This window comes from Macaca nemestrina, chromosome 1, assembly GCF_043159975.1.
Source record: "Macaca nemestrina isolate mMacNem1 chromosome 1, mMacNem.hap1, whole genome shotgun sequence".
Classification (NCBI taxonomy): Eukaryota; Metazoa; Chordata; class Mammalia; order Primates; family Cercopithecidae; genus Macaca; species Macaca nemestrina.
The window spans coordinates 58,085,946-58,097,107 of NC_092125.1; the positions used below are offsets into that span (position 1 = coordinate 58,085,946).

Consider the following 11,162-nt stretch of genomic DNA (forward strand, 5'->3'; position numbering starts at 1 on the left):
TGAACAATGTATGATTTCTAGCTCTTTGTCAGTGGTGTTAACTGAAGTCTTGCTTGAATTTTCTATTTAAACTTAGAGAATGTTGTTAAACACAAAACAATCATTTAAAAAAACTAGTAAGAAAACTAATGGTCAAAGAATTATTTAACATGCTCATGTAGTATAACATTCTTTACTAGAGTTAAGTGAAATAACTTGTTAAGGCAAAAGCTTATCAAAGTGGCATCTTTGACAGGCTCAAGCTTCCTAAAAGAAGCCATAGGGAATAGTGGCTAGGGGCAAAAAATAAATAATGGAGTCTCTGTTTCTTCCACTTACAATCTCTTCACAATCTCTCTGTGCCTCAGTTTTTTTCTTTTCTTTCTTTTTTTTTAGACAGGGTCTTGTTCTGTTGCCTAGGCTGGAGTTTAGTGGCATGATCTCAGCTCACTGCAGTCTCCGTCTCCTGGGTTCAAGCGATTCTCATGCCTCAGCCTCCAGAATAGCTGGGACCACAGGCACGCACCACCACGTTTGGCTAATTTTTGTATTTTTAGTAGAGATGGGGTTTCACAGTGTTGGCCAGGCTGGTCTCGAACTCCTGACCTCAAGTGATCTGCACACCTTGGCCTCCCAAAATGCTGGGATTATAGGCATGAGCCATCATGCCTGGCTGTTCCTCAGTTCTTCTTTCATTTTTAAAATGGGAGTGATGATAATAATAGTACCTTACAGGGTTGTTGAACAAATTAGTTAATATAAAGTGTGTAGGACAGGGTTAGGTCCCCAGTAATTCCTATTTAAATGTTTGCTTTTTTTGCTTTTTTTTTTTTTTTTTTTTTTTTGAGACAGAGTCTCCCTCTGTCACCCAGGCTGGTGTGCAATGGTGCAATCTCGACTCATTGCAACCTCCGCCTCCTGGGTTCAAGTGATTCTGTTGTCTCAGCCTCCTGAGTAACTGTGACTACAGGCGCAGGTCACCATGCCCAGCTAATTTTTCTATTTTTAATAAAGACAGGGTTTCACCATGTTGGCCAGGATGGTCTCGATCTCCTGACCTCATGATCCACCCGCCTCGGCCTCCCAAAGTGCTGGGATTACAGGCGTGAGCCACTGAGCCCAGCCAATGTTTGCTATTATTATTAGATAGAAGACAGGAGTGGAATTTTCAAATGAGATAATATCTATATATGAGGACCACATACATTTTTATTGTACCTTCTGCCAGTTCTCTGTGAATGTTCTGACAAGCTCAATTTTCTTTTCTCTTTCTTGTTTTTATTTTTGTTTTTGTGACAAGGTCTCACCCTGTCACACAGGCAGAGTACAGTGGCCCAATCACAGCTCACTGTGCCTCCATCTCCCAGGCTCAAGCCATCCTCCCACCTCAGCCTTCCAAGTAGCTGGAACCACAGGCGATTGCCACTACACGTGGCTAATTTTTCTTCTTTTCTTTGTAGAGACAGAATCTTGTTACGTTGCCCAGGCTCGTCTCAAACTCCTGCACTCAAGTAATCTTCCTGCCTTGACTTCCCAAAGTGCTAGGATTATAGGCATGAGCCACCATACCCAGAGACCAATTTTGTTTTCTTTCTGCAATCTCTCGGTGCATTATGATAATGACTGCCCAGGTCATTAAGGTGCCCTGGTCAGTTGGTGGCAGTTTTTATAGCTTCTGTATTGCTGGCATAAAATCCTGGGGAAATACAGGCTTTCTAAGCTTTTTGTATGGATTCAGGTTTATTTCTGGTTACCAGGGCTTTCACCTGTTGTACATCATATCTTAACACAGTTGGTTAAGAAATGGTTTGCTGATAGGTTTGAACTCAAGCTAAATGATCCACGTACATTTCTCTTGCCTCATTGCATGTAAGCCTCCTTTCTGCCTCAGGATATTAAGTCCTCCACAAACAGACTGTCCCATTCCAACTCTGCAAACTCTGTCCTGCCTACTTACGTGAAATTAATGATTGCTAAAATGTCATAGGTGTTACCGAGGGCAAGAGAAAAACATTTAAGGGACATGGCACACAGTATTGATTGCTTACCCCAACCTATTCTCTTTCTTCCTTGCCAACAGACACCCAATTTTTCCTCTCTAGAAAAGTAACCCTATAAGGCCAGGTGCGGTAGCTCACGCCTGTAATCCCAACACCTTGGGAGGCTGAGGCGGGTGGATCATCAGGTCAGCAGTTTGAGACCAGCCTGACCAATATAGTCTAACCCCTCTACTAAAAATACAAAAATTATCTAGGCATAGTGGCGTGTGCCTGTAGTCCCAGCTACTCGTGAGGCTGACAGGAGAACAGCTTGAACCCGGGAGGCAGAAGCTGCAGTGAGCCAAGATTGCACCACTGCACTCCAGCCTGGGCAACAAAGCAAGACTCCGTTTCAAAAAAAAAAGGAAAAGAAAACGAAAAGTAACCCTATAGTGAGCTCAGCTCAAGGATAAATCCTGAATATTCTAATGGCCATTCCATTCCCGTTCCCAGTGACTGATTTATGGGGTGGGCATGTGACTAGTATCTCATCAATGACATAAAGAGGAACCTGGCTGGACATGGTGGCTCACCGCTGTAATCCTAACACTTTGGGAGGCCAAGGCAGGTGGATCACTTGAGGCCAGGAGTTTGAAACCAGCCTGGCCAACATGGTGAAACCCCAACTCTACTAAAAATACAAAAAAAAAAAAAAAAAAAATCAACCAGGCATGGTGGCAGGCACCTGTAATCCCAGCTACTCGGGAATCTGAGGCAGGAAAATCGCTTGAACCTGGGAGGCAGAGGTTGCAGTAAGCCGAGATTGTGCCACTGCACTCTAGGGTGACAGAGAGAGACTCCATCAAAAAAAAAAAAAAAAAAGAGAAAACTTCCAAGGGCTTTATTTGGAGTATTTCTTTTCTGGAATGAAAAAAGAGGGTCTGGCGCAGTGGCTTATGCCTGTAACCCCAGCACTTTGGAAGGCCAAGGTAAGTGGATCGCGAGGTCAGGAGATCAAGACCTTCCTGGCCAACATGGTGAAACCCAGTCTCTACTACAATACAAAAAATTAGCCGGGCATGGTGGTGCATGCCTGTAGACCCAGCTACTCAGGAGGCTGAGACAGGGGAATCACTTGAACCTGGGAGGAGGAGGTTGCAGTGAGCCGAGATTGTGCCAGTGCACTCCAGCCTGGTGACAGAGCAAGACTCTGTCTACGAAAGAGAGAAAGAGTCGGGTGCTGTGGCTCAAGCCTGTAATCCCAGCACTTTGGGAGGCTGAGACAGGCGGATCACGAGGTCAGGAGATCAAGACCATCCTGGCTAACACGGTGAAACCTTGCCTCTATTAAAAAAAAAAAAAAAAAAAAAAAAAAACTAGCTGGGCGAGGTGGCGGGCACCTGTAGTCCCAGCTACTCGGGAGGCTGAGGCAGGAGAATGGCATAAACCCAGGAGGCGGAGCTTGCAGTGAGCTGAGATCCGGCCACTGCACTTCAGCCTGGGCAACAGAGCAAGACTCCGTCTCAAAAGAAAAGGAAAAGAAAGAGAGAGAGAGAGAGAGAGAGAAAAGAAAGAGTAAACAGAATACCCTAATTTCTTGCATTGGACATTGTTTTTGTTGTTGTTGTTATTCCAATGTGATTCCTAAAATTGCTGCAGCCACCCCGCAACAACGAAAGCTGTCACAGGATAAGTCAACACGTTGACAATGACAGTGATAGAAAGAAATGGGGCCCTGATGAGGTCACTGAGCCATGGATTAAGCAGCACTGGGGCTGCCCCACCTTTGAATCTCTTATTGGGTGAGGGAGAGTATATTTTTCTTATTGTTGAAGACAGTTGTCTGGGCTTTCTGTTACTTGAGACTTAAGAAAACCAAGGGCAACTGAACAGAGTGGCTCATGAGGATAATCGCAGCACTTTGGGAGGCAGAGGCAGGCAGATCGTTTGGGCTCAAGAGATCAACACCAGCCTAGGGAACATGGTGAAACTCTGTCTCTACAGAAAAATACAAAAATTAGTCAGACATGGTGGTGCGTGCCTGTAGCCCAGCTACTAGGCAGGCTGAGGTAGGAGGATTACCTGAACTCAGGAGGTCCAGCCAAGATTGCAACACTGCACTCCAAACTGGGCAATAGGAGGCCCTGTCTCAGAAAGAAAAAAGAAAACCAAAAGAAATGTCTTCAAGAGGACAATAACCTAATGATATGCCCGCAGAGTAAGACAGAGATAGAACATGAGCTGCTTAATGATGGATTCAGGATATATATATATTTTTTATTTTAAATACACATTTTAAATTAAAATTTTTAAGAAAAAATTTTTTTTAAAAAAATTTTTTAACAAAAAAAGAGAAGGGGTTTCATCATGTTGCCCAGGCTGGTCTGGAATTCCTGAGCTCAAGCAATCTGCCTGCTCCAGCCCCCAAGAGTGATGGGATTACAGGTGTGTGCCACCACACCTGCAGGATTCAGGATATATTTTAATCTATAGGGGTTTGTGTGTGTGTGTGTGTGTTTTCTTTGTGTTAATTTTTAAAATATGGAATGCTTCATGAAGTTGTATGTCATCTTTGCACAGGAGCCATGCTAATCTTCTCTGTATTGTTTCAATTTTGGTATATGTGCTGCTGAAGCGAGCACTTAATCTATTGTTTTAATTGAAAAAATAACCTGTCATCCGGGCGCGGTGGCTCACACCTGTAATCCCAGCACTTTGGGAGGCCGAGGCGGGTGGATCACGAGGTCAGGAGATCGAGACCATCCTGGCTAACACGGTAAAACCCCATCTCTACCAAAAATACAAAAAATTAGCCGGGCGTGGTGGTGGGCGCCTGTAGTCCCAGCTACTCGGGAGGCTGAGGCAGGAGAATGGCGTGAACCCAGGAGGCTGAGCTTGCAGTGAGCCAAGATCGCACCACTGCACTCCAGCCTGGGTGACAGAGCGAGACTCCATCTCAAAAAGAAAAAAGAAAAAAAGAAAATATAACCTGTCCAGGCAAGGTGGCTCACACCTGTAATCTCAGCACTTTGGGAGGCTGAGGTAGGTGGATCATTTGAGATTGGGAGTTCACCACCAGCCTGGCCAACATAGTGAAACCCCGTCTCTACTAAAAATGCAAAAAGTAGCCAGGTGTGATGGCACGCACCTGTAATCCCAGCTACTTGGGAGGTTGAGGTGAGAGGATTGCTTGAGCCCAGGAGTTCAAGGCTGTAGTGGACTATGATTCTGCCACTGCACTCCAGCCTGGGTGACAGAGTGAGACTCCATCAAAAAGAAAGGAAAGAAAAGAAAGAAAGAAAGAGAGAGAGAGAGAGAGAGAGAGAGAGAGAGAGAGAAAGAAAGAGAGAAAGAGGAAGAGAGAGAGGGAAGGAGAGAGGGAAGAAAGAAAGAAGGAATAACCTGGCCAGGCGCAGTGGCTCACACCTGTAATCCCAGAACTTTGGGAGGCCAAGGTGGGCAGATTACCTAAGGTCAGGAGTTCGAAACCAGCCTGGCCAACATGGTGAAACCCCTATCTCTACTAAAAATACAAAAACTAGCCAGGTGTGGTGGCAGGCACCTGTAATCCCAGCTACTCAGGAGGCTGAGGCAGGAGAATTGCTTGAACCCGGAAGGCGGAGGTCACACTATTGCACTCCAGCCTGAGTGACAAGAGCAAAACTCCATCTCAAAAAAAAAAAAAAAAAAGAAAGAAAGAATAACCTATACTTTTCTTACATAAAGGCTGATTTTTAAAAATAGTCTCTCAACAAACTGTGTAAAGAATATTTAGTGCTGTACTGAATACAAAACTGAGGACTTTATCCAAAGATGGTGTAGAGCAAAGTCACATTAATTTTTTTGTTAAATGCCTCTAGTTCATCAGATAGCCAAATCAGAAGTCAAATCTGGCATCCATCCTAATCATAAAGGTATAGAGCTTACCTTAGGTGTTACTATGAAAAGAAATTCAATGTCAATTGTTCAAATCATTAGCCCATTAACTGACACCCCAAATCTCTGATACAATGATTAGCTGCAGACAAGCCTAACTAACCACAGTACTGGGACTGGATTTAGGAAAGAACACAAAACTGTGTTTACTTTTAATGAACTAACTAAAGGGAAAGCATTCCTTAAACCTCTCTCCAGCTGGGCAGCCACTTTATAAAAATTTTAAAATTTCATCATATCAGAACAAAGAAATGTAGAATCTGGGCCAGCAAGAATGTGCAGTTATTTGTCATTCTGCTCTAATTCCCCTACCAAAATGGACTCTTCATGGCCATTTTACTAGAACTGTGATTAGAAAGCTTGGGCATCTCAGTTAAAAAGTGCACATTAGGCCAGGCGCGGTGGCTCAAGCCTGTAATCCCAGCACTTTGGGAGGCCAAGACGGGCAGATCACGAGGTCAGAAGATCGAGACCATCCTGGCTAACACGGTGAAACCCCGTCTCTACTAAAAAATACAAAAAACTAGCCGGGCGGGGTGGTGGGCGCCTGTAGTCCCAGCTACATGGGAGGCTGAGGCAGGAGAATGGCGTGAACCCGGGAGGCAGAGCTTGCAGTGAGCTGAGATTGCGCCCCTGCACTCCAGCCTGGGCGACAAAGCGAGACTCCGTCTCAAAAAAAAAAAAAAAAAAAAAAGGGCACATTGGCCAGGTGCAGGGGCTCTCACCTGTAATCCCAGAAATTTGGGAGGCCAAGGCAAGAGGATAACTTGAGGCCAGGGGTTTGAGACCAGCCTGGGCAACATAGTGAGACTGCCCCACCTCTACAAATATAAAAACATTAGCCAGATGTGTCAGTTGCTTGCTTGTAGTCCCAGCTACTTGGGAGGCTGAAGCAGGAGGATTGCTTGAGGCCAGGAATTTGAGGCTGCAGTGAGCTGTGATCACACTACTGCACACCAGCCTGGGTGACAAAGTGAGATCTTGCCTCTAAAGAAAAAATAAAAATAAAAAGCTTGTGTCTTTAAAGTAGTTTGTTTGCTCCTGGCACTCTAGGTTGTGGTTCTCTTCAAGCCTATAAATTTGGGATTGCACAAAATATATTCTCATGCCTTTTAACTTTTAGCTTCTCAACTGTTGGAGTTTCAGGGTTCACATCTCTTATTTAAAAATAAAATAGGTTTCAGTGTTGTCATGTACCTGGTTAATATCACCTGCCTGTTTAATGGACATTGTGCTTCCTTTCCACCATTTATTATAGAACATCCCACTCCTTGTCCCCTGTGTCTACTGATTGTCCTCAATTTTCTGTTCACTGATGACTCAGAAGCAAAGAGATGACGGATGTAACTCTCAGACAGTCTAAGCCTCACAACTGGGGAGGAAAAAGGGCATGACCACTTCATACCTTTAGCTTGGTACACAGAAACCAGGCTCTTTCTACTGTCTCTCAGAGGACATTCTGACCTTTTTGATTTGGTTTCCTACTACAGGATTTGTCTGAGATCACCGTATAGTACTACAAGAATGTCAATAACCATCTGCCAAACTATAAAAGGAGAAAAGACTAGCAGCCATACTGGCTATGTAATTTACCCTGGTGAGTGACAGGACACACTGACCTTATTTGACAAACCCTGAAGCCAGATCTGGTCCCAGGTCAATAAAGAAGACAGTACTGCAGAGTGATGAGCACTCAAGCTCTAGGATTAGATAGACCCACGAATCTCAGCCCCAGTCCCTCCTGGCCAGTGGACCTTGGGAAAATAATTTAACTTTACAACTCTCTGCTTTTCTTGTCCCTTTTTTTCTTTTTTCTTTCTTTTTTTTCTGAGACGGCGTCTCACTCTGTCACCTAGACTAGGGTGCAGTAGCACAATCATAGCTCACTACAGCCTCCAACTCCTGGGCTCAAGCAATTTTCCCAACCTCAGCCTCCCAAGTAGCTGGGACTACAGGTGTGTGCCACCACAACTGGCTCAGTTTTGTATTTTTAGTAAAGACAGGGTTTCACCATGTTGGCTAGGCTGGTCTCAAACTCCTGACCTCAAATGATCTGCCAGCCTTGGCCTCCCAAAGTAGTGGGATTACAGGTGTAAGTCAGCGTGCTCAGCCTAAAATTTCTTTAATAGAGAGGAGCTCTCTCTATGTTGCCCCGGCTGGTATCAAACTTCTGGGCTCAAGTGATCCTCCTGCCTCAGCTTCTCAAAGTGCTAGGATTAGAGACATGAGCCATCCAGCCCAGTCATGGTAATGGTTTTAAACAGCAGGATATAAAACAATATACACAATATGTTACAATTTTGTCTATATTTAACTTGAGGTTTTGCTTTTGTTTTTTGTTTTGAGACAACGTCTCACTCTGTCTCCTAGGCTAGAATGCAGTGGAGGGAACAGGGCTCACTGCAGCCTCAACCTCCCAGGCTCAAAAAATCTTCCTGCCTCAGGCCCCTGCCTAACTGGGACCACACATTCATGCCATCACGCCTGGTTAATTTTTTTATTTTTTGTAGAGATGGGGTCTCATTTTGCTGTCCAGGCTGCTCTTGAACTCCTGGGTTCAAGTGGTCATCCTGCTTTGGCCTCCCAAAGTGCTGGAATTACAGGACCAGCCAATATTTAAATATTTAAATACATAGATATCTACTAGAAGAAAATACTTTAAAACATGATCTCAGAATGTCAGAATTACAGGTGATTCATATATCTTTCCTTTTGCTTGTCCACTAAATTGTTTTAATCTCTTTTTGCATACAGACTTTTATATAAATGCACAAATGTGATCATATGTTTATACTTTATTTTCTCCTTTTTTGCTTGATTCTTTCACTCATATAGTTGCCTTGATTGCTCATGCAACAATAAATTCTTCCCATGAATACTTCACTTTTTTTCCTTCTAGACTATGAATTCTGATATTTCACTCTTTTGTTGTGCCAACACAAGGTCTCAATGTCCCCCAGGCTGGAGTACAGTAGCATAATCACTGTACTCACTGTAGCTCACTGTAGCCTCGAACTCCTGAGCTCAAGTGATCCTCCCACCTCAGCCTCCCAAAGTGCTAAGATTACAGACATGAGGCACTGTGCTTGGTCTATCTTTTTTTTTTTTTTTTTTTTTTTTTTTTTTAAGCGGCATTCAAAATGAAAAATATCTGGCCAGGCATGGTGGCTCACACCTGTAATCCCAGCACTTTGGGAGGCCAAGGCAGGTGGATCACCTGAGGTCAAAAGTTCAAGACCAGCCTGCCCAACATGGTGAAACCCTATCTCTACTAAAAATACAAAAAATTAGCCAGGTGTGCTGGCGGGAGCCTGTAATCCTAGTTACTCGGGAGGCTGAGGCAGGAGAATCATTTGAACCTGGGAGGCAGAGGTTGCAGTGAGCTGAAATCGTGCCACTGCACTCCAGCCTGGACAAAAAGGGGGAGATCCCATCTCAAAAAGAAAAAGAATGAGTTTCATTTGGGGCATTAAGCATATGTTTACTGAAAGACATATATAAGGACACAATGCATTACCAACTCTGTTTACAGTTCTTTGAGTTTCTCTGCTGTATACCAGCAATATTAATATTGGTAGCAAATGTATTGGCTGTCATGTGCCAGGCATACGTATCATTACATTCACAAAATAATTTGTCAAGCATTATAATAGCATTTCAAGCAGTATAATAGCATTGAAGTCAGGCATGGATTTGAGTCCAGCTCTATCAATCATATACCATCTGTGTAGCATTGGTCAAATTACTTAAAATTTTCAAGCGTTAATTTTTCTCATGTATAAAATAGAGGTAAATAAAATATTTTTAAAAACTAAGTGATAGAATGCATGTAAAGCACTTAAGAGAGTGTCTAGCATAATCATGTGCTGAATAAGTGTAGAAATGGCCAGGCACAGTGGCTCATGCCTGTAATTTAGCCCTCTGGGAGGCTGAGATGGGAGGATCACTTGAGGCCAGGAGTTCGAGACAAACCTGCGCAACACAGTGAGACCCCCATCTCTATTTTTTAAAAACGCAAAAAGAAAAAATGAAGATAAAAAAGTGAACATGTAGAAATAATATGTGAGTGTATAGACGTAAAGAAGGCTTGAAAATGTAGTCAAAAATCACATTTCTAATAACACAGCTGTTCCAATTCTAATGTATCCTAATATTAGTATAAGTAAAATAAAGTTTTAGGATGATTTTGTATGATCTTAAAGCTTGAGATTATACTAAATGATCTTAAAGCAAAAAGGCACAATTTTTTTTTTTTTTTTTTTTTTTTTTTTTGAGACAGAGTTGCACTCTTGTTTCCCAGGCTGGAGTGCAATGGCACGATCTTGGCTCACCGCAACCTCTGCCGGGTTCAAGCGATTCTCCTGCCTCAGCCTTCCGAGTAGCTGGGATTACAGGCATGTGCCACCACGCCTGGCTAATTTTGTATTTTTAGTAGAGATGGGGTTTCTCCATGTTGGTCAGGCTGGTCTCAAACTCCCAACTCACGTGATCTGCCCACTTTGGCCTCCCAAAGTGCTGGGATTACAGGCGTGAGCCACCACATAAGCCTCTTTTTTTTTTTTAATTATTAGGTAAATATAGAAAAAGTGGATAGGTCATGGCCTTCTGAAAAATGCAAACGGATCAGGAAAATCTAAAATGCTAATATTTAGTATCAAAATAATGCTTGAGGGTGTAAATTGTCAGATTCATGGAAATAAAAAAGGTAGAAAGTGAGGCTATCTTTTAAAAACTTTTTTTGTTTTTACAAATTCATATAGTACAAAGTGACCTTTTTAAGTATCCTCAGTGTCTTTTAATTAACTCTTTCTTTTTCTTTTTTTTTTTTTTTGAGAAGCTTTGTCACCCAGGCTGGAGTGCAGTGGCCACATCTGCCTCCTGTGTTCAAGCAGTTCTCATGCCTCAGCCTCCCAAATGGCTGGGATTACAGGTGCATGCCACCATACTGGTTAATTTTTGTATTTTTAGTAGAGACAGGGTTTCACCATGTTGGCCAGGCTGGTCTCAAACTCCTGACCTCACGTGATCTGCCGTCCTCAGCCTCCCAAAGTGCTAGGATAACAGGTGTGAGCCAACAAGCCCAGCCAATTAACTCTTTCCATTTTGGTTTTATCCTTTCTTTCTCAAATATAATAGAACATGTAACATATATGCATTTATGCTATTATCCTATTACAGTTAGTAGATTGATATTTTGACTAATCACAGATCTACAGGTGTATGCCACCATATAGCTAATTTTGTTTATTCTTCATAGAGATGAGGTCT

The 11,162-nt window shown here is 43.0% G+C and overlaps 1 non-coding gene across 1 annotated transcript; it reads right to left on the bottom strand.

Annotated features, from left to right (window-relative positions):
- Nucleotides 1-4,493: 4,493 nt before the first annotated feature.
- Nucleotides 4,494-4,600, bottom strand: LOC112427251 (U6 spliceosomal RNA). The gene has a single exon (XR_003018759.2). It is a non-coding gene; the product is annotated as a U6 spliceosomal RNA (small nuclear RNA).
- Between the last annotated feature and the right edge of the window lie 6,562 nt (nt 4,601-11,162).